Here is a 20,368-nt window from a genome sequence, read left to right as displayed (position 1 = left end):
TGGGTGCCAGGATGACGCCTGACGTCTCCCCATCTGGAGGTGCACGCCTGGGGATCCTTGGATCGGGCTGTTTTCACACACTAACAACGCACCCTGTAGAATTCTATCTGTGATATTTTATCTGCACAACCAGAACAAATGTCAGGAAGCAAAAAGTCATAGAGAAAAATACGGCTGTCGAGCTGTCTGCCCCCCAAATGGCAACCAGATATTCCATTTTGGCAACTGAAACCCTGGTTTAAGGAGCCATTTGGCACCCAGGTTTTATATCTGAGTTTCTAACACTGCCTTGGAGTCTCTCCCCATCCGCTGCTGGGATAACAGTACCCCATCAGGCTCCCATAGGCAGTGCTAGCTTATTCCGGTTCAACTCCAACCTCACTTCAGCTACAGCTCTGGTTCACCCACCCAGGAAATGGAGAACAGTTTAACATTTTCCAGAAAGAAAGAAAAAACACATCGCTTTTGGTGTCCCTCCAGATGTTGTTGTTGTTGTTGTTTAGTCGTTTAGTCGTGTCCGACTCTTTGTGACCCCCTGGACCAGAGCACGCCAGGCACTCCTGTCTTCCACTGCCTCCCACAGTTTGGTCAAACTCATGCTGGTAGCTGCAAGAACAGTCCCGAGGAATTCGCAACCGCAGGACCGCTTCTGTGCATGTGCGCAGCGCAGTTTAGCACTTCTGCGCATGCACGTGCGGAGAAACCTGGAAAAATATTTCTGGCTTCGCCGCGTTCGCATCCTGAAGATTACATATCCAGAGGGATACGTAAGTGGAGGTATGGCTGTAGGTAAATACCGCATTTTTCGCTTTATAAGACGCATCACATTTTTCGCTCCATAAGACGCACCAGACCACAAGACGCACCTAGTTTTTGGAGGAGAAAAACAAGAAAAAAAATATTCTGAATCCCAGAAGCCAGAACAGCAAGAGGGATCGCTGCACAGTGAAAGCAGCAATCTCTCTTGCTGTTCTGGCTTCTGGGACAGCTGCGCAGCCTGCATTCGCTCCATAAGAGGCACACACATTTCCCCTTACTTTTTAGGAGGGAAAAAGTGAGTCTTATAGAGCAAAAAATACGGTAAATATGAGATAGCAAAATGTCCCTTAGCGAAGGATCTGAAAGACTTTCCTGGAAGCTTGAATTCGTTTTATTTTGTTTGATTTGGTGTTTCAATGTGTTGTGAACCAGTTTGAGCTTTTCTCTTTAAAATATAAAGAGGTATAGAAATGAAATGTATAATAATAATAATAATAATAATAATAATAATAATAATAATTCACCTAGCCATTTCATTGTGGCCCCCATAACCCAGGTTTAAGGTGCCATTTGGCAATTAGCTTATATATTTGTGTTACTAACACTGCACCCTAGCCAGTAACCATCGATAGGGTTGTTCATGAATTTGGGCGGTTCCATTTTAGCAACACAGAAAGGCTGCCAGACCATTGATCTATATCTGGTTCAGTTCTGTTCACGGTGTTTAGCAACAACTCTTGGGACTGGCCCTATCATTCGACAGAGTTAGGCAGCAGCTTTTGGGTATGAAGACTAAAAGCTAGCAAATTGTTAGGCTGGGGAGGGTGGGGGGCTTCAAAAGCTGGCAACAGCCAGGCTTTCACATATTTATAAAACTAATTCATTAAGACAATTAAGATACCTTTTTAAAAAAACCCAAACATATAAATTCCAAATTCCTTTTTTGTGTGTGTGCGCGCGCACGTTTGTGCAGAGGGGAATAATTTTACACGTTGCGACCTGGAAAGTGATACATCAGGGCTGCCTTCAGTGGTGGAAACACCCATTTCCTCCTCAGACCACAAAAGAGATTTAACTCTTGGTGGCAGTTCGAATTTCCTGGCGCTCGAGACATTCCCTTGCAATGGACCACTGACGCCAAGTGGGTTTGGGTTGGCAACGTTTTTCAAACCGCAAGACTTCGAGAGACTTCAGCAAGAGTCTGGCTTATGCTCTCTGCTGTGCCAGTAGAGCATCGCAGATAAAAGCCAGTGCAAGATGATTGAGGGTTTGGGGGACGAATGGGGATACAGAAAGAGGGGAAAACGAGATTCTGTCTCCTTCTTTTGCTTGATAAAGGCCTAGAACAATTGCCTTAAAGTTGCTGTGCTTGCAGTTGCGTTGATAAGGGAGCGCTCACCAAAAGCGATATTCTTTTCCTGCGCTGCTAATTAATTTTGTACACACTGGAAACTCTGCCTTTGTCCTTGCAGTCACTATATTACATGAGAATTGGCAGTCAAGCTTTGCAGGAAGAAACAGCGGGGAACTTTCAGATCTGCCTCGGAGGTGTCGTTCCCTTGGGTGGTCTCCCCCCACAACAACTAGAATCCCTGCGCTTCACCGATGTGTTAACATAGGAAATTGACTTATGCCAAGTCAGATTACTGGTCCATCTAGATTAGTTCTGTCTATCAGCAGCTGTCCGGGACTTCTCCCAATCCTAACTGGAGATCCTGAGGATTGAACCTTGGACCTTGCAAACCAGACACTCTGCCGCTGATCTATAGCCCATCCCCATAAATGTATTTGTTAGATTAGTTTGGAATCTCGTAAGAGGTAAGGCAACCTTCCCGCAAACCTCCAGAAGTGGGACTACAACTCCCTTCATCCCTGACCATTTGATCATGTTGGTGTTGGGCTGATAGGAGTTTTAGTCCGAAATATCTGGAGGGACCTAGACAGCATCTTAAAAAGTAGAGACATCACCTTGTCAACAAAGGTCCGTATAGTAAAAGCTATGGTTTTCCCAGTAGTGATGTATGGAAGTGAGAGCTGGACCATAAAGAAGGCGGATCGCCGAAGAATTGATGCTTCTGAATTATGGTGCTGGAGGAGACTCTTGAGAGTCCCATGGACTGCAAGAAGACCAAACCTCTCCATTCTGAAGGAAATCAGCCCTGAGTGCTCACTTGGAAGGACAGATCCTGAAGCTGAGACTCCAGTACTTTGGCCACCTCATGAGAAGAGAAGACTCCCTGGAAAAGACCCTGATGTTGGGAAAGATGGAGGGCACAAGGAGAAGGGGATGACAGAGGACGAGATGGTTGGACAGTGTTCTCGAAGCTACCAGCATGAGTTTGACCAAAGTGTGGGAGGCAGTGGAAGACAGGAGTGCCTGGCGTGTTCTGGTCCATGGGGTCACAAAGAGTCGGACACAACTAAACAACTAAACAACAACAAGAAGCTGCTGAACTCCATTTGCTAGGCCTGAAAGGGCTATTGCTTTCACACCAACTTCTGGGCTTTCTGGATGCATCTCCTTGGCCACTGCAGAAAAGGGGAGCCAGTGTGGTGTAGTGGTTAAGAGTGGTAGTCTCATAATCTGGGGAACCGGGTTCGCGTCTCCGCTCCTCCACATGCAGCTGCTGGGTGACCTTGGGCCAGTCACACTTCCTTGAAGTCTCTCAGCCCCACTCACCTCACAGAGTGTTTGTTGTGGGGGAGGAAGGGAAAGGAGAATGTTAGCCGCTTCGAGACTCCTTAAAGGGAGTAAAAGGTGGGATATCAAATCCAAACTCTTCTTCTTCTTCTGCTAAATGTGCCTTTGGTCTGACGCAACAGGGCTCTTCCCGCGTTCTGGTGAGGCAAGTCTCTCCCGTGTTTCTGCACGAGTGTCTTAACCAAGATATGGAGAGTTACGAATGCAACTCAGAGATAAAACCAGGAAGCCTCTCTGAGTGCCAGCTGGCTGTATATCTGAACAAGGCATAACCAAGTGTTCCAGCCACACCCAAAACGCAGAAGCAACAGAACTACAGAAGCCAGAGCAGCAACTCTTGCAGAGACACAACAGCCTCCCTCCAATGATGGGACCCTCTTCAGCACCTCTGCATCTGGAATAAGTGCTGCTACTTGCATTCAAAACACACTTTGAGTGTCAAAAACATCTGCTGTCTTAATAATCCTTACAACCACCCTGTAAGGCAGTCTAGCGTTATTATCCCATGTTGCAGATAGGAATACAAAGATGGGAGAGGTTTATGGCTCAGTCTCTTAACCGCTGTTACGCCCAATGCAGAGACAGCAGCATTAACCATCTCCAGCACAGGCTGATTGGACCAAAGCAATAAATTATAGAGAGAGCAAGAAATCTCTAGCATGGAGAAGCACTTTAATGAAACATTTGCTCCAGCCAGCTATTCCTTCCTTAATGGCACAGTAGCTGATCAATTCAGGAATTATGGCCCTAAAACCATTCGCTGAACAGCAGAAATATTGCAGAGCCTTCCCAAAGATTCTAATTTCTCTCCTGTAGGAAAGGTGGGCTCTCTTTGGCTGAAGGCCTTCAAGCACCAGCTCCAGCCTTTCTCTACCCGTGGGTCCCCAGATGTTGTTGAACTACAACTCCCATCACCCATAGCTAGCTACCAAGAGCTCAGGGATGATGGGAGTTGTAGTCCAACAACGTCTAGGGACCCACAGACAGATGCTCTAGCCCTGGGTGTCTGCCCGCATCAAGCAGTGGTTTACGAGCCTATAAATCAGTGGTGGCCACACTCGGCCCTCCAGATGTTTTGGGACTACAACTCCCATCATCCCTAGCTAACAGAGCCAGTGGACAGGGATGATGGGAATTGTAGTCCCAAAACATCTTGGGGGGGGGGGGAGTTTGGCCACCACTGCTATAAATCAAGGAGGCACATGAGAGTGTAGGTGGGAGATCACCAACGGATAAGAGTTGACAATATGTTGTTGACAATGATCAAATCTGTACAGTGGAACCTCATGTTATATACTGTCCCCCTTACGAATGCTTCAGGTAACGCGCTCTGCTAACCCAGAAGGAGACGCCCCTAGTTGCAACCTTTGCCCTGGGACACAGGTAGAAGTCGCGCAGCGGCAGCAGCGGAAGGCTCCATTAGCGAAAGCGCGCAGCATGTTAAGAATGGTTTCGGCTTAAGAACGGACCTCCGGAACGAATTAAGTTCATAACCGGAGGTACCACTGTATAACACCCTTCATCCAAAGGCCCCTTAAAAGGCTCCAGTGGGGGAATAAAGGTAAAGGGACCCCTGACCATTAGGTCCAGTCGTGACCGACTCTGGGGTTGCTGCGCTCATCTCGCTTTATTGGCCGGCGTACAGCTTCCGGGTCATGTGGCCAGCATGACTAAGCCGCTTCTGGCGAACCAGAGCAGCGCACGGAAACGCCGTTTACCTTCCCGCCAGAGAGGTACCTATTTATCTACTTGCACTTCGTGCTTTTGAACTGCTAGGTTGGCAGGAGCAGGGACCGAGCAACGGGAACTCACCCCGTTGCGGGGATTCGAACCGCCAACCTTCTGATCGGCAAGTCCTAGGCTCTGTGGTTTAACCCACAGCGCCACCCGCGTCCCCAATGGGGGAATAGGTGAAGGCTTTTTAGATTGTAAGGTCCTAGGGGCAAGGTCCTACCCCCCCCCCGCCCTCCACCTCCTAAAGTTTTGTGAGCGCTGACAGAGGAGTGTCACTAGAGGAGGAACCTCAAAAGTCATCTAGTCCAATTCCCCCGCCGATGCAGAAAAAATCACTGCCAGGAAAACCGGATCTCACTCCGTAAAAATAAAGAGCAATCCAAATTAAGGCTATCGATAGGAAGCAGCAAGCCAAAGCTGCAAGTCTTTGATCCACGCTGAGCATCCCGCATGAACTGATCTTGCAGAACCAGACTGAAGCATCTTTGATGGAAACGGGCACGTTTGCTACAGTGCTGAGAAGGGGAAGGAATGTCACAAAGAGCCACTCAAGCGGGTGATATCCAAGGCTCCCACCAGAGTGCTTCTGTCTACAGCCTTAAGAGTTGGACAATCCTCTTTTCGCAGTGGAATTGCAACTGACAGGCACTGGGGAAGAAGAGGGACTCAGACCACCCACAGGGAAGCTGCTGCAACTTATGTCAAGCGCTCCAGCAGTCTTGACTTGCAAGGGATACCCCCTGCTTAGTCTGCACCCCTACTCCCCCTTCCTTTCGAAAAATTGTTTCGCTTACACAAACTTACCCTAGAATTCTTCAGATTTCTACAGGAGCCCTTGCCAGGTATATACAGAATGTGTGGGTAGGCAAACTAAGGCCCGGGGGCCGGATCCGGCCAAATCGCGTTCTAAATCTGGCCCGCGTACAATCAGCGTATTTTTAGAATGTGTCCTTTTATTTAAAATGCATCTCTGGGTAATTTGTGGGGCCTGCCTGGTGTTTTTACATGAATAGAATGTGTGCTTTTATTTAAAATGCATCTATGGGTTATTTGTGGGCCTAGGAATTCATTCATATTTCCCCCCCCAAAATATAGTCCAGTCCCCCACAAGTTCTGAGGGACAGTGGACCGGCCCCCTGCTAAAAAGTTTGCTGACCCCTGGCTTACAGCAAACAGACAGTGGGGCAGGGCAGGCGGGAAACATGTTGGTTGGGGCATTTGTAGGGAGCCCCTACTGCAGTGTTCCTGGCCACGTACAGAGTGCTTTCCACACACATACATTATAATGACCATGCATACATTGAGAGTTAAGTCAGCTGCATACTTAGAATCTGAACATATAAAAAGGATATATAAATGTATCTGGGCAGTGGATTGGATCAGGACATTGTATACAGCCTTTGCTAAGAAATCAGGTCTGATCTCTGGAAAGAATACTCTGTCCGTTCCATGGCAGCTGGGGGGGCAGGGGGGCAGAAAATGAGACACACACCCCCTTTGGCTTCTGGCCAACCCAATGCCAACATGTGGGAATTCAGCCAACGGAATCCGTCTATCCCTGAATTAGATTCATCTTGGCTGCACAACATATACACAAGCAAATACACATGCATGAAACCCAACTGCTACTGTGCTTATTTTGCACCGATGGCCCTCCAAAAACTGCCAGCCCAAATCTACTACTTGTTATGCATTTGGACACCTCTGAGGGTGTCGTAACCAAATTTTGCAAGACAGTTCATGAGATCTGCTGTTGCCCACGTCTTGATAAAACTGGACATCATTTTGAATCAAGATGGCAGGACGGACTTTTCAAAGCTGATATGGGTGTTCGTAAGAATCCCTGAGCAACGGCAGATGTGAAAGAAGAAGAGTTTGGATTTGATATCCTGCTTTATCACTACCCAAAGGAGTCTCAAAGCGGCTAACATTCTCCTTTCTCTTCTTCCCCCACAACAGACACTCTGTGAGGTGAGTGGGGCTGAGAGACTTCAGAGAAGTGTGACTGGCCCAAGGTCACCCAGCAGCTGCATGTGGAGGAGCGGACGCGAACCCAGTTCACCAGATTACGAATCTGCTGCTCTTAACCACTACACCACACTGGCTGATATTTCCACAGAACTTTCCTTCTAGATCTCAGCCTTGCCTCACATGAACACATGAACACGGCACTGCAGGAAAGGTTTGGCAGCAGCAGTAGACAGACTTTGTCCATCATTACTGGTCTTAGCATTTCAAGAATTTAATAAAACAATAATATCCCTAGGTGGCTCACAACAAAATCAAGCAGATCAAACAATGGTTGTTGCTGGCATCCCTCTATCTCGGGAGACAATGGAGGAGGGCACCTTTTGGGGGTGAAGTCATACTGTCGGGAGGCAGCTGTGCTTGCTGTGACTAGCCCAAGGTCACCCAGCAGCTGCATGTGGAGGAGCGGGGACGCGAACCCGGTTCACCAGATTACGAGTCTACCGCTCTTAACCACTACACCACACTGGTCATATGAAACCAGCCAATGCCTCTACATAGCCCCACGCTTATTTCAGACATCGTGATATATTGGTATATCGCAAAGTTTAGGTGGTGGTATATCTAGATGTTGAAAACCAGATGTTGCCCAGCCCTAGCAGGGAATCTCTCCTAACTCTTCCTGGAGAAGCTGGGGATTGAACCTGGGAACTTCAGTTTGCAAAGCAGATGTTGTGCCATTGAGCTGTGGCCTTTCCCCCAAAGAACCTTGGAAAGTACCTTGGACGTCACCCAGTCCAACCACATGCAGATTGCAGGATCTGCAGCTCAAGAAGCAAACTCCAGAATCCCTGGCAGATGGCCACCTGGCTTTCACCTTAAGTACTTACCGCGAAGAAGAGCTCACCCACTCCTGGGACAACCTGTTCCACTATCAAGAATCTCCTACCATCAATAATACTAATACTAATACTAATATTTTATTATTTATACCCAGCCCATCTGGCTGGGTTTCCCCAGCCACTGGCAGCTTCCAACAAAACACTATAACACTATAAAGATTAAAAGCTTCCCTCAACAGGGCTGCCTCCAGATGTCTTCTAAAAGTCTGGTAGTTGTTGTTCTCTTTGACATCTGATGGGAGGGCGTTCCACAGGGCGGGTGCCACCACCGAGAAGGCCCTGTGCCTGGTTCCCTGTAGCTTTGCTTCTCGCAGGGAGGGAACCGCCAGAAGGCCCTCAGCACTGGACCTCAGTGTCCAGACAGAATGATGGGGGTGGAGACGCTCCTTCAGGTATACTGGACTGAGGCCGTTTAGGGCTTTCAAGGTCAGCGCCAACACTTTGAATTGTGCTCAGAAACGTGCTTGGAGCCAGTGTAGGTCTTTCAAGACCGGTGTTATATGGTCTTGGCAGCCACTCTCAATCACCAGTCTAGCTGCCGCATTCTGGAAATACCTTCCAACGTTTTGCCAAAATTCGCTTGGCCGCAATTTCCACCCACTGGATCTCGTGCTGCTCACTTGGAGCAAGAGAGGACAGGCCTGCTTCATCTTCTGAGCGACAGCCCTTCAAAAATTTGAAGGCAGCCAATCATGTCCGCCTTAATCTCCCACTCCTCCCAGGAGCATTTTTGCGCCTGGCTATCAGCCACTTGCAACCAAGTGAAGATGCCCAGGTGCCAGGATTGCGCCTGATGTCTCCACCATCTGGAGGTACATGCCTAGGGGACCTCCTACCCAGTTCTTTCAGTTGCTCCTCTTAGGACTTAGTGCTTTAAATGTATTGTATGGATGTGACTATCATGGCTTCTGGGAAGAGAAATGGAATGTTAAACCAGTATGGGGATTCTAGCTGTGGGAGGCAAATACAGTGGTACCTCTGGTTAAGAACTTAATTCATTCTGGAGGTCCGTTCTTAACCTGAAAATTTTCTTAACCTGACAGGGCTGCCTTCAGATGTCTTCTGAATGTCAGGTAATTGTTTATCTCTTTGACATCTGATGGGAGGGCATTTCACCAGGCGGGTGCCACTACCGAGAAGGCCCTCTGCCTGGTTCCCTGTAACCTCACTTCTCGCAATGAGGGAACCCCCAGAAGGCCCTCGGCGCTGGACCTCAGTGTCCGGGCAGAACAATGGGGGTGGAGACGCTCCTTCTGGTATACTGGACTGAGGCCGTTTATATTATATTATATTCATTTAATCAGAAGGAATTTCAGGAACCAAGAAGTCGTATTGGCATATCAGCTAGAAGGGCAGTAGCCTAGCTTTCTCCCAGACAAGCTACTTTTCTCTGTGTGGGGAAAACCTCTGCGAGGAGACGCAGTCAGTCTTGTGAGATCCCACCCACACCCTGAAGCTGCACAGCCCAGGCGCTGATCTACTGATACCAGATCTCCAGCTGGGTTCCAGACTGCAGTGCACAACCATAGGTGTGCCAGAGGCCTGGATCCCGAACCCACAGAGGCATATCACATCTTGCCTTTCAGTTGCTCAAAGCTGCGAACAAGGGCTTTTGCTTTCCTTAAGCATCGATAGTCTGTCATTCTGGCCCGGGTCATTGGGCAGGGTGGGGCAGGTTAAACGTTAACCCCTGCTGTATACAGGTTCCTCGGGAAAGCAAAACAGCCTGCACAGTGAGCTTCTGTACTTCCAACCCTAGCGGTTGTGTAATCCGTTTCAGACAAAGGAGGTGTTGCAAAGGACCCGGCTGCAGCATCACTTTTTAAAAAAAAATCCTGCAAAGTAAGGAGGAAGCAAAAGGCTTCCCAGAATGGGCCAGTCTCAAATATTTAGGTGTTTGGAATCATGCAAGACCTGCAGTTGGAACACGGGTTTTCGAGATGGCGTGTGGGCTGGCATTAGTCAGGGGGTGGCGGCGTGAGGAGCGGGCGGACGAAAAAGAACAGAGGAGCGTGGCTTGTTTGGGGTTATTTTGGAATGTTTTCAAATCACACATGGTTCTTGTTAAAACACATCATTAGAAACTGTACACTCACAATCGGGATCCTTGTGTCCAACAGAGCGGCCGGCCAGCCTCCCATTAGGTCTTTAAGGGCTTTCAGAAGAAAGGCCGTTTATTTCATTCGCAGCTTTAACAACCCATCAGGCACCCCTGCGATTAACTCCCTTTCGCTGAAAAGGAAGTAGCTTGAAGCTTTTTTTAAAAAAAAGTGCCCTGTATAGCATAGAGACTCATTTCTGGAAAGAGGCGAGATTTGAACTCAGGGTATGATACACGAGGTGAGGTTGAAAGCAGCGCAAGAAGCTGAAGATATATAAGCTAGGTACCAAATGGCCCCTTAAACCAAAGTTGCAGTCGCCAAAATGGAATGTCTGGTTGCCCTTTTTGGTAAGATGGCTCTGAAATCTTGTTTTTCAAATGATGGTCTGGCTGTGATGGCCTACAGGAAACTCAGGCCATGTGCTGAAACAGCCTTCTGCTCCTTTTTATCTTAGTGCAAACCAATTCCCCATAAAAGCTCAGTTGAACCCAGAGAAATGCGTGGGCTGCAGCTCTGTTTTGCCAGCACCGAAGACGCTGGCATTACTGGACGGTTGCAGGGGCCGTTAACGGGGGCAAAGATCACGTCCCGACACTTTGCATTGACGGCTGGCGAACAATGCCTTCAATAGAGAAGGAGCCTCTTGGTGAGTCTCCCTTTCTGAAAGTGAATGCCCTCTATAGAGTTCTGCCCGGCAGAAAGAGCACGATCCGTCTCTGCACTCCCAACTCCCCCATCCTTCTCCGCAGCAGCAGTGGGGGAAACTGACCCAGGGCATTTAGGCAAGATGACCCCGACCGGATAAAACAATGCACACCCAAACCATTCCCAGGAATCATGCGCTGCCACAGACGGTTGGTCACAAGCCACCCGCAAAGCCTGAGCTACTCAAATTTGAAGAGAATCCAGTGCTTCTCCTGAAAGTATTTCCACTAACTAAGCAGAGAGAGAGAGAGAGAGAGAGAGATGAAGAGGAATTGCTGGGGGAAATCATTACTGATCTGATGCTCAGAAATTATCCATTTCTTGCCTTTCCAAACAGAAGCTGTTCCAGAAGTCTGTTCAACTTCCAAAACGTTTGGAAACCAAGGCGCGGCTTCTGATTGGCTGCAAGAAGCTCCTGCAGCCAATCGGAAGTCACGGAAGCTGTGCCGGAATTTCGGGTTCCAAAGAATGTTCACAAACCAGAACATTCACGTCCAGGTTTGCAGCATTCGGGAGCCAAAACGTTCGACTCGCAAGACATTTGTCAACCAAGGTACGGCTGTACAGTCATACCTCGGGTTACAGACGCTTCAGGTTGCGTTTTTTCAGGTTACAGGCCCGCAGAAACCCAGAAGTACTGGAATGGGTTATTTCTGGGTTTTGGCAGTCGCACATGCACAGAAGCGCTAAATCGCACTTTGCGCATGTGCAGAAGCACCAAATCGCAATCTGTGTGTGCACAGACGTGCACCTGCAGCCAATCGGAAGCCGCGTCGGACGTTCGGGTTCCAAAGAATGTTTGCAAACCGGTACATTCACTTCCAGTTTTTCAGCATTCGGGAGCCAAAATGTTTGACTCGCAAGGCTTTCAGGATCCAAGATACTTACAGTATTTTTCGCTCTATAAGACACACCAGACCACAAGAGGCACCTAGTTTTTGGAGGAGGAAAACAAGAAAAAAAATATTCTGAATCTCAGAAGCCAGAACAGCAAGAGGGATCGCTGCGCAGTGAAAGCAGCAATCCCTCTTGCTGTTCTGGCTTCAGGGATAGCCGCGCAGCCTGCATTCGCTCCATAAGACACACACACATTTCCCCTTACTTTTTAGGAGGGGAAAAATGAGTCTTATAGAGCAAAAAATACGGTATTTCTGTAAAAGGCTTCCTCCGGCTAATTAAAGGCTATGCTAATCCAGTGGAGTCCCTAAGACAGTTGGATGGGGCCTTGTACGCCTCCTCCTGGCAACTCCCGCAGCAAAGCTGGTGGCAAACATCTTGCCCGGCTTTTTTTGGGACCATATCAGTGAGGCCGAAAGAGGGGTCTTGTCGTCTGGGCCTCCATAAACACTGCCCAGGCTTCTGCCCCAGGGAGGTCATTTCTGTGCTGCAAAAGCAGCGGTTTGGCTTCAACCCTGGAGGCGTCTCGAGACATACGGTACCAACGAGAACGACAAAAAGTGGGTCAGGCCACTGGTCCATTTACCCCAGGCTCAGTTTATTCTAACTGGAAGCAGCTCCCCAAAGTATCAAAGCACAGTCTTTCCCACCACCTACCTGATCCTTCTGCCTCTACCTGGGGATACCAGGGAATGAGCAGGAAACCTTCTGAATGAAAAGCACCCCTTCTACCTCTCAGCTGTGGAAGTGGAAGCACCAGCCTACATGGTACTGTGTTGGCGCATCCCATTCAATTTGGGAGGGGACACGGGTGGCGCTGTGGTCTAAACCACAGAGCCTAGGGCTTGCAGATCAGAAGGTCGGCGGTTCAAATCCCCGCAACGGGGTGAGCTCCCGTTGCTCAGTCCCTGCTCCTGCCAGCCTAGCAGTTCGAAAGCACGTCAAAGTGCAAGTAGATAACTAGGTACCGCTCTGGCAGGAAGGTAAATGGTGTTTCCGTGTACTGCTCTGGTTCGCCAGAAGCGGCTTAGTCATGCTGGCCACATGACCCAGAAGCTGTACGCCGGCTCCTTCGGCCAGTAAAGCGAGATGAGCGCCGCAACCCCAGAGTTGGCCACGACTGGACCTAATGGTCAGGGGTCCCTTTACCTTTTATTCAATTTGGGCTTTCATTCTCCACAACTAGCAAAGATCTGCACCTCCAGTCTCACGTGCTGCAGGAGCACACTCAATGCTCTTCTGCTCCCATCCCACATCACATACATCAAGTCTAGTTCACATGTGAAATGTACATTGCTCAGATGTGTGAACTGCCTCCACTGAGAAACAGAGTGGTGGGCCAATACAGTATAAAGGTTTGCTCTATGATGCCTCATTCCCCCATGCGAGTCATCATGTTGCAGTCATCAAGCGATCTGCAGGCAGATCTGAATCAACACCTCCAAAGGGCAAAGTAATGCTTTTTTTAAAAAAAAAAACAACCCACCATACCAGTGATTTTGCGGTCAATGAAAAGATTAAGGCATACTAAAGGTAAAGGGACCCCAGTCGTGGCCAACTCTGGGGTTGTGGCGCTCATCTCGCTTTATTGACTGAGGGAGCCGGCATGTGGCCAGCATGACTAAGCCGCTTCTGGCGAACCAGAGCAGCGCACGGAAACGCCCCTTACCTTCCCGCCGGGGCAGTACCTATTTATCTACTTGCACTTTGACATGCTTTCGAACTGCTAGGTTGGCAGGAGCTGGAACAGAGCAACGGGAGCTCACCCCGTCGCGGGGATTCGAACCACCGACCATCAGCAAGTCCTAGGTTCTGTGGTTTAACCCACAGCGCCACCCACGTCCCTTAAGGCATACTAAGTCGCAATTAATTTGCATTAAGCAATATTCAGTATGCAATCCCACCAGCACCAGAAATACCCCAGGGTGCACAGGGGCAATTAGAAAATAAGAGCCCTGGTTTGTTATTTGGAAAAGATTCCCCCCCCCCCCACCAGAAAAGGCTAGGCTGGGAAATTTCACTCACACCTACCCATCCCACTAATACTTTAGAGCTTTGGACAAAACAGATCAACTTTTGTTTCATCCTGTTCCCTGAGTTGCTAGGGAAATTTAACTCTGACCCTCTTCTTCCAGTGTCCAAAGCACATTGCAATTATACCAAAGCAAAGCAAAACTGATTTTTTTTAAGGGGGAACTAAACATTTCAGCAGTTCTGCAAAAATTGCATTTATGTCACGCACGGATCTTTGCCACCCCAAAGACACTTCCCAGGGAGTAAGTCCCAATGAACCTAATTGTGTTGGGGGGCGGTGGACATACTTCTGAGAATTGTACTGTTAAGCCTCCCAAACAATTTTTAAAGCCTTTGTTGTGGGAGGGGGGGCTGTTAAATTCCTCAAGCGGATGGCGGATAAAAGGAGCCAGGTGCTTCACACACCCGGCGGCCCCCATCCTCCCACCGGAGGCAAGGAGTCCTCAACTCAGCCTGGGAAAAGAGGAGGGGCGCCGGCAGCCCAGAGTCGAGTCCCTTTGTTAAATGGCCCGTCGAAAGAGCGGAGATTCTTTTGAATGGAAGGGACACGGAGTCGGCCCATCGCCATCCACTTTCGGGGGGGGGGGGAGATCTTCTTATTTGATTATTTGGGGAAGGGGGCGTGGAGAGAGGTGGGCAAACAAAACCTGCAGCTTTGCATTCTGACAAGGAAGCATCTGCCGAGCGCCTTTTCTAATTCCATAGGTGCCTTTTTCGCGTGGGGGCGTGTGTGTGTGTGAAAATCAATTTCATGCGCGCACACCCCCCACACCTAGGGGGGGCGGGGAAAGCTGGGATTCTATGAAATGCAGAAGAACGAGAACCGGCCCTTCCAGGAAGGGCGATACTGTCGTGTCGTGTCGTTTTGGTGCGGCAGATGCACTACGCAACGCCCCCCCCAATAAATAATCGGACCCCCCCCAAAAAAAAAAACTTCACCAGGAGGATCCCTTTCGTCCTCGCCCTTCCAGCTGCGAAAAAGAGCGAGAGAGAGAGAAGGAAGTCTTGCCGGCGAAGGCGCAAACTTGGCAGCGCCGGCGCGCGCCTGGGAATTTGGAGACGCGGCTGGTCGGAGCAGCGCTGGCTCTGCGGCTGCTTCCGCGTGTGCGGCTGGTGGCATCGCGCTAAGGGGACTTACCGGCTTCTCCCCGCCTCCTGCTGCTGCTGCTGCAAGCCGGCCAGGCGGGCGCGCAGCCGGGATGGCTTTCCTCTCCTCCGCCTTCCTCTCCGCGGCTCCTCCGGCTGGCGATCCCTCGGCCGGCGCTCCGCAGCGAGGCGAGGCCGCCCGCCCAGCCGCGTCGTGCCCTCGGCCCGCCCCTATTGTCAGAGCGGCCGGCCAGCCTCCGCCTGCTCCTACCTTGCCCACCCGAGGACTGCGGCAGCGCCCGCCCCCGTGGCCACCTACCCCCGCCTCGCCCATTGGCTCGCCTCCCTCGGCCCCGCCTCTCTCCGATGGCTGCGGGGGGTGTCCTGCTCGGCGCCGTCGCCTTTTTTCAGGAGGTAGGGAGGCTGGACGGGGAGGTGGGGTCGGAAGCGGGCGGAGAAGGAGGGGAGCTCGTAGCCAAAAGGGCTGCGCCGGCCGGCAGAGCGCCGGGGAAAGTTTGGAGAGGGGAAACGCACCGTCATGATTTCCCGGTGGAAGCGGCAGGATTAGGGATGGCGAAGCGTAATTACGCACGGCGGGGAATTTCGCTGCGTGAGAGCTTCGGGGATCGATCGGCGGAAATGGGAATCAGCTGGAATATGAGAAAGAGAGAGGGGGGGCCATCATTCATAGACATAGATTTGTAGGGTTGGAAGGGACCCTGGGGTCATCTAGTCCAACCCCCTGAAATGCAGGCATCTCAACATACAACGCCTCCAATTCTCAGCAAGATTAACGCTGCCTTATTATAGGCACGCAAACACGACTGGGGAAGGTCACACGGTCGTTCTTCTATCATGCAGGCACAAGCGTTCACTAAGGAATTAAACGGGAAAGGGAAATGCCCAGTTTCAATCAGAACCCTTTAAACAGGTCTTAAGATCTAGGGTGGGCAGTTCATCTCTCAGCCTACAAAGTCTATGTGTTCATACAGGAAGGGGGGAAATCGTTACTCAGCCACCAGAAGAACAAGTACAGTGGTACCTCGGGTTACATACACTTCAGGTTACATACGCTTCAGGTTACAGACTCCGCTAACCCAGAAATAGTACCTCAAGTTAAGAACTTTGCTTCAGGATGAGAACAGAAATCGTGCTCCGGTGGTGCGGCAGCAGCAGGAGGCCCCATTAGCTAAAGTGGTGCTTCAGGTTAAGAACAGTTTCAGGTTAAGAACGGACCTCCAGAATGAATTAAGTACTTAACCCGAGGTACCACTGTGCACGGGTAGTTCAAGAGTTTAAACAGCCAAACACAGGGGAAAATAAGAAGTAAGTACCTTTCACACAAAATGCAGTTCCTGGGAAATACTGACCAGCCAGGTTGTGCTTTCCTTATTAAACAAAGTTTACTTGAGAGTAAATTTGCACGTTGAAGTACAGAAGTAAGAAAAATTTGAAAAAGAGAGCTTAGGACTCTGCCTGTTGGATCAGGCCAGTACCCCATCTAGTCCCGCAGTGTGCATGCACACGAAAGCTTGTACAGTAACCAGAACATACCTGTATTTAGTTGGTCTCTAAGGTGCTACTATTGGGACGCAGGTGGCGCTGTGGGTTAAACCACAGAGCCTAGGGCTTGCCGATCAGAAGGTTGGCGGTTCAAATCCCCGCGACGGGGTGAGCTCCCGTTGCTCGGTCGTTGCTCCTGCCAACCTAGCAGTTTGAAAGCACGTCAAAGTGCAAGTAGATAAATAGGTACCGCTCCGGCGGGAAGGTAAACAGCGTTTCTGTGCGCTGCTCTGGTTCGCCAGAAGTGGCTTAGTCATGCTGGCCACATGAACCGGAGGCTGTACGCCGGCTCCCTCGGCCAATAAAGCGAGATGAGTGCTGCAACCCCAGAGTCGGCCACGACTGGACCTAATGGTCAGGGGGACCTTTAAGGAGTCTCAAAGTGGCTAACATCCTCCTTTCCCTTCCTCCCCCACAACAGACACTCTGTGAGGTGAGTGGGACTGAGAGACTTCATAGAAGTGTGACTAGCCCAAGGTCACCCAGCAGCTGCATGGTGGAGGAGCGGAAACACGAACCCAGTTCACAGATTACAAGTCTACCACTCTTAACCACTACACCATGCTGGCTGCACAAAGGAGGAGGAGTTTGGATTTGATATCCCGCTTTATCACTACCCGAAGGAGTTTCAAAGCGGCTAACATTCTCCTTCCCTTCCTTCCCCACAACAAACACCCTGTGAGGTGAGTGGGGCTGAGAGACTGCAAAGAAGTGTGACTGGCCCAAGGCCACCTAGCAGCTGCATGTGGAGGAGCGGAGACGCGAACCCGGTTCCCCAGATTATGAGACTACGGCTCTTAACCACTACACCACACTGGCTCCCCAGTGCTTCCACCTCTCGCGCAAGTGTGGTGGGAGCACCGGGGCTGGCTCAGCTGGGGATCGAGAGCCCTCCTGCACCCAGTTGAGCCATGCAAACAACCTGCATTGTTCCAGCCCATGAGGTGCTAGGGTGAAACCACATCAGCTCCCATGATACTTCTTCTTTGGCGATCACTCATAGCCGAGAAAGATTATCTTCCATAAACACGGTCTTAACAGTGAGTCCGTAAGTGACTGTGGAGGCCAATTCTGGATCCACATGTCCTTCCACAGTGGGGACACAGGTTTCCAGGCAGGAGTCGATCATGGTGTGGATTTGCCAAGCGTGCCTTCCTTTTAACATGTTTCTCCCTTGTGTCCTGAGTTTGAGTGTCTTCAAAGCCCATGACACCTTTGGGAAAGGCTGTTCTCCAACTGGAGCGCTCGCAGGCCAGTGTTTCCCAGTTGTCAGTGTTTCTACTACATTTTTTAAGATTTGCCTTGAGAGAGTCTTTAAACCTCTTTTGTTGACCACCAGCATTACGCTTTCCATTTTTAAGTTTGGAACAGAGTAGTTACTTTGGAAGGCGATGATCAGGCATCTACATAACATGACCAGTCCAACGAAGTTGATGTTGAAGAATCATTGCTTCTTCCAGATATTAGTTCACTTGTCTTTCCAAGTAATGTGTAAAATTTTTTGGAGACACCATTGAAGGAATCTTTCGAGGAGTTGGAGATGGCGTTTATAAGTGGTCCATGTTTCACAGGCATACAGTAAGGTTGGTAGTACAATAGCTTTGAGCATTTTGGTTTCCCTGCGAATGTCCCAGTCCTCAAACACTCTGCATTTCAATCGGGAGAAAGTCGCACTCACAGAGCTCAGGTGATACTGGATTTCGGCATCAATGTTGGCCCTTGTGGAAAGATAACTGCCTAGGTAGGAGAAGTGATCGATCTCTAAGGTACTGCTAGCCTCACAAGTGTGTGTGTGTTGCTGCAACAGCAGGTTATCACGCCGCTCCCTCTGTAATTGTCCTCCCTTTCTACCTTTCTATAGCTTTTGCACATCAGCAAAGTGGTTTTCTGGAAAAATAGAAGAGTTCGTCTCTTTTCTAAAGTGGAAGGGAGAGAGGACTTTCTTTGTGATGTGGGGGGCTACAGTGCCACATGCAGTTCCCTGCTGCTGTTTAAAGGTGAAGGGACCCCTGACCATTAGGTCCAGTCGTGACTGACTCTGGGGTTGCGGCGCTCATCTCGCTTTATTGGCTGAGGGAGCCGGCGTACAGCTTCCGGGTCATGTGGCCAGCATGACTAAGCCACTTCTGGCAAACCAGAGCAGCACACGGAAATGCTGTTTACCTTCCCGCTGGAGCGGTAATTATTTATCTACTTGCACTTTGACGTGCTTTCGAACTGATAGGTTGGCAGGAGCAGGGACGGAGCAACGGGAGCTCACCCCGTCGCGGGGATTCGAACCGCCAACCTTCTGATCGGCAAGCCCTAGGCTCTGTGGTTTAACGGCTACTACTTGGAAGCAAACCTTTTGTGACAACCTCTAAACCACCCTCCAGGCTTGAGGAAGGTGGAGGCCACAGCCCTGCTGAGAATGTTGATTCATCACCTAAGCACAGCAGTCCACAGCTTCTGACAGCTTCCCTTGCTAATACGCCCCCATGGGTCATTGCATTGTTTCCTATATAGCTGTTTTTCTCCTTGGTTGGGGTTATGCAAGAAACCGGCTGGCTTCCTTGGAATGCTTGCCCCATTGAGATTCCGAAGGAGTGCTTGGGGTTTCATTAACAGCTTTTTGTCTCGGGTGGAACACCTGGAGATCTGCTCCAAAGGCTGTCTTAGAGAAGTAGCAGGACAGAGAGCATGCCACATAGAGACAGAACGCCCTCCCCTTGTTTGCAATTCCTTTGTTGCTTTCCAAGTCATAAAGCACACCCTGGGATCCGCAGCTGCATCAGCTGGTTTTCAGAAATTCTCTTCCAGGAAACTGTATACATGGCTTATTCATTCTGCAAGTGAATGGAGGGCTGGCCCAGGCATTAGGCAGAATATGACAGCTGCCTCAGGCAGCAGAGTTGGCTATCTCAAAAAAGCAGCAAATTGTGCATTAGTTGATAATAATAATAATAATAATAATTTATTATTTATACCCCGCCCATCTGGCTGGGCCTCCCCAGCCACTCTGGGCGGCTTCCATAAAACCAAAAATACAGTAAAATCACACATTAAAAACTTTCCTGAAGAGGGCTGCCTTAAGATGTCTTCTGAATGTCAGGTAGTTGTTTATCGCTTTGACATCTGCTGGAAGGGCGTTCCACAGGGCGGGCGCCACTAACGAGAAGGCCCTCTGCCTGATTCCCTGTAGCTTTGCTTCTCGCAATGAGGGAACCGCCAGAAGGCCCTCGGCGCTGGACCTCAGCGTCCGGGCAGAATGATGGGGGTGGAGACGCTCCTTCAGGTATACTGGACCGAGGCCGTTTAGGGCTTTAAAGGTCAGCACCAACACTTTGAATTGTGCTTGGAAACGTACTGGGAGCCAATGTAGGTCTTTCAAGACCGGTGTTATATGGTCTCGGCGGCCGCCCCCAGTCACCAGTCTAGCTGCCGCATTCTGGATTAGTTGTAGTTTCCGAGTCACCTTCAAAGGTAGCCCCACGTAGAGTGCATTGCAGTAGTCCAAGCGGGAGATAACCAGAGCATGCACCACTCTGGCGAGACAGTCTGCAGGCAGATAGGGTCTCAGCCTACGTACCAGATGGAGCTGGTAAACAGCTGCCCTGGACACAGAATTGACCTGTGCCTCCATGGACAGCTGTGAGTCCAAAATGACTCCCAGGCTGCGCACCTGGTCCTTCAGGGGCACAGTTACCCCATTCAGGACCAGGGAATCCTCCACACCTGCCCGCCTCCTGTCCCCCAAAAACAGTACTTCTGTCTTGTCAGGATTCAACCTCAATCTGTTAGCCGCCATCCATCCTCCAACCGCCTCCAGACACTCACGCAGGACCTTCACCGCCTGATTAATTAAATAGTGCATGTTTAATAATATAATATTTATTATTATTATTTTTATTATGATTATCATGGTTATTATGTTGATG

General features: G+C 49.9%; 1 protein-coding gene across 2 annotated transcripts in view; it reads right to left on the bottom strand.

The window, feature by feature from the left end:
- The window catches only part of PAK1 (p21 (RAC1) activated kinase 1), a 101,063-nt gene extending 85,871 nt beyond the window's left edge, over positions 1–15,192 (bottom strand). Inside the window, exon 1 of one of the 2 annotated variants that reach the window (XM_083499710.1) lies at positions 14,941–15,192. The gene's annotated coding sequence lies outside the window, so the exon portion shown is untranslated. The remainder of the gene's footprint in view (positions 1–14,940) is intronic. The other variant, XM_083499711.1, reaches the window with a different exon arrangement.
- Positions 15,193–20,368: the final 5,176 nt, after the last annotated feature.

This window comes from Podarcis liolepis, assembly GCF_965112155.1.
Source record: "Podarcis liolepis genome assembly, chromosome: 4".
Taxonomy (NCBI): Eukaryota; Metazoa; Chordata; class Lepidosauria; order Squamata; family Lacertidae; genus Podarcis; species Podarcis liolepis.
Note: the sequence above shows the minus strand (reverse complement) of the source record. Positions and strands in the feature narration are given on the sequence as shown.